The sequence below is a fragment of the Lathyrus oleraceus genome, chromosome 7 (assembly GCF_024323335.1).
Source record: "Lathyrus oleraceus cultivar Zhongwan6 chromosome 7, CAAS_Psat_ZW6_1.0, whole genome shotgun sequence".
NCBI lineage: Eukaryota > Viridiplantae > Streptophyta > Magnoliopsida > Fabales > Fabaceae > Lathyrus > Lathyrus oleraceus.
The window spans coordinates 452,343,875-452,346,859 of record NC_066585.1 but is presented as its reverse complement, the minus strand read 5'-3'; the positions used below and the strand labels follow the sequence as shown (position 1 = coordinate 452,346,859).

The 2,985-nt window shown below is 42.0% G+C and overlaps 1 non-coding gene across 1 annotated transcript; it reads right to left on the bottom strand.

The window, feature by feature from the left end:
* Positions 1–1,426: 1,426 nt before the first annotated feature.
* Positions 1,427–1,533, bottom strand: LOC127109401 (small nucleolar RNA R71). Its single transcript, XR_007796699.1, has one exon. It is a non-coding gene; the product is annotated as a small nucleolar RNA R71 (small nucleolar RNA).
* Positions 1,534–2,985: the final 1,452 nt, after the last annotated feature.

The following is a 2,985-nucleotide window of genomic DNA, read 5'->3' as shown; positions in this document are numbered from 1 at the left end:
TGGGGATAATGGCAAACCTGATTGGAGAGACCGATGAAATTGAATGGCACGGTTGGGTTTGCAAAGCACTCTTAGGGTTTATATGAGCGGGAATTGGTTCTTTGCCGATGAGTTCCCTTTAGTCTCTGGAGGTTTCTCTGACCTCTGTTAGCTCTTCTCTCACTATCTTTTTCCCTGCCAGGGTTATAGGAATAGAATTCACCTTTTGTTTCACTGAAACTCTGAATTTATAACCTGATTTTTGTGGACCTGTGGGCTCAAATGAGAGAGGCCCAAGTCCAAAAAATTTATGTTATATTTTATTTATTTATTTATTTTTATTTTTATTTTAAACACGTGGGCTTCGCCTAGCGAGCATGACAGTTCAAGAAATTCCTCTGAGCGTAGGTGATTCTGGTGGCTTTTCTTGGGACTCGCTAAGCGACCCATTCTGCTCGCCTAGCGAGCATGACAGCTCATGAACAAACTTTTGCTCCTTCAAGATTAACGTTTTGACTGACGAATAGACCCCATTTGAACCTGTTGGAAGTATCTCAAGCCATTCCCTTGTGTTGACTGATCATCTAAATAGAACCCACAAATTGTCTTGGATGATACTCAAGCTTCAAACAAAAGATGTTAGTGACACATTTTTGTGCTTTTGGTTAGTAAACAAAAGTAAGAGAAACAATGATGTATAATTCAAGCATTCTTGGTGATCTCAAACCAATCACAAGGAGTCCCACCCAAAGGCAAAGGGAACCAAGATGCTAAAGATCCTTGAGGCAATGCAAATGCAATGTTATGATGCCATGAGGGATCTTAGGGTCAAAATTGGGGTCTTACACACGGTATAGACTAAGGTATAAATAAAAACTAATCTTCTCTCCCTTCTTTCCCTGATTGTATGCCAAGTACTCGCTCACAAGGCGATAACTTAGCACCACCAATCCCTGAATTAGAGCGTTTCTTATACGTGAGACACCGAATACACGAATATCAACAAAAGTACGATATTCTCGATATCTTCTCTCCTCCTAAACCAGAAGAAAAACCAAACATGGCTGAAGAAGGACCACATAATCGTCCTCTTAAATTCTACGCTACCCCGTCCTAACAAGAACCTCATAACAGTATTGCTGCCCCCGCTATCAATCGAAACGATTTTGAGCTGAAACCCTCACTATCATCCGCCGTCCAACAACATCAATTTGCTGGAAATCCTACGGACGATCCTAATGAACACCTGACCAAGTTTGTGCAATACGCAGATACTGTAAAGGCAAATGGTGTATCTCAAGATACGATAAGACTGCGCCTCTTTCCTTTCTCACTAAGGGACAAAGCTTGGGCTTGGTTGCAATCCTTGCTCTCCAACTCAGTTACAACCTGAGAAGAACTGAAGAACGTTTTCTTATCCCGATATTTTCCACCGAGCAAACCTGCTATGCTAAGAGCTCAGATCAACGGACTCAGGCAAAAAGATGTAGAATCTCTCTACGAAGCGCGGGAGAGATACAAGGACATGATGAGGATATGTCCACATCACGGTCTCGAAGACTGGGTGATCATTCACACATTTTACAATGGGCTTCTATATAACACAAGACTTACAGTGGACGTTGTCGCGGGCGGTGCACTTATGGACAAGCCATACAACGAAGCCTATCAACTCATTGAAAACATGGCCCAAAACCATTGCCAATGGGGAGGTGAAAGAACTCCAGTAGAAAAGTCCTAGACAAAGGGTGGAATGTACGAAATCAGTAGCCTTGACCATGTTCATGCAGAGGTAGATGCCCTTGTTCAAAAATTAGATAACTTGACCATACCACTCGCAGCCACCGTGGCTGCTGTAACTCCAAACTGTGAGTTATGTGGAAACCCTGGACACACTGCACAAGAATGTCAAATATTAGCAGGAGTCCCAACCGATCAAGTGAATTACACACAAGGAAATCCCTATTCGAATACCTACAACCCAGGTTGGAAAAACCATCCTAATTTCTCGTATAAGAATAACAATGCCTTGTATGCACCTGGCCAAGCACCAGCTGTTCCGCCTGGATATCAAAAGCCAGCTAATAATGCTCCTAACATGCCTAGGAAGTCAAATCTCAAATTAATGATGGAAAGCTTCATAGCTACCCAAGCTCAGACAAACAAAGACTTCTTCAACCAAAACATACATACTAGCGAGCAACTTAAACAACTAGCGAATAAAGTAGACGCCTTAGCCACCCACAATAAAATGCTTGAAACACAGATTTCACAAGTGGCTCAACATCAAGCATCTACAGCCGCTCCAGCTGGAACATTTCATGGACAGCCGCAACCTAATCCAAAGGGACATGCAAATGTCGTTATACTGAGGACTGGAAAAGAAATAGACGGACCCGTAGATCCAAGACTCCAAAACCCTGCCATGTACCAAAAACCAGATAAAACCTCAATTGAGCAGGTGACTAAACCAAAGGAAACAGAAGATAATACCCAAGAGGCCGAAGAGAAAGAAAAACCTTATGTGCCTCCACCTCCTTATAAACCACCTATTCCGTATCCTCAAAGTCTCAAAAGTTCTAAAACTACGAGTCAATTTAGGAAATTTGTTGAACTTCTAAAGCAACTAAACATTATGATACCCTTTACAAAAGCCATCACACAAATGCCCTCCTATGCCAAATTTCTTAAGGAAATCCTATCCAATAAGAAAAAGATTGAGGATGACGAAACAGTTACACTTACTGCCGAGTGTAGCGCCATAATCCAGAATAACATGCCTCTCAAACTAAAAGACCCAGGTAGTTTCTCCATACCCTGTGTCATTGGAAAATTCGTCATAGACAAAGCTCTATGCGATCTAGGAGCCAGCATTAGTGTAATGCCCTTAACCATTTGTAAAAGGCTCAATATGGGAGAATTAAGACTGACCAAGATGTTTGTTCAATTAGCTGACCGCTCAATCAAATATCATGTCGGTATACTAGAGAATGTCCCAGTACGTGT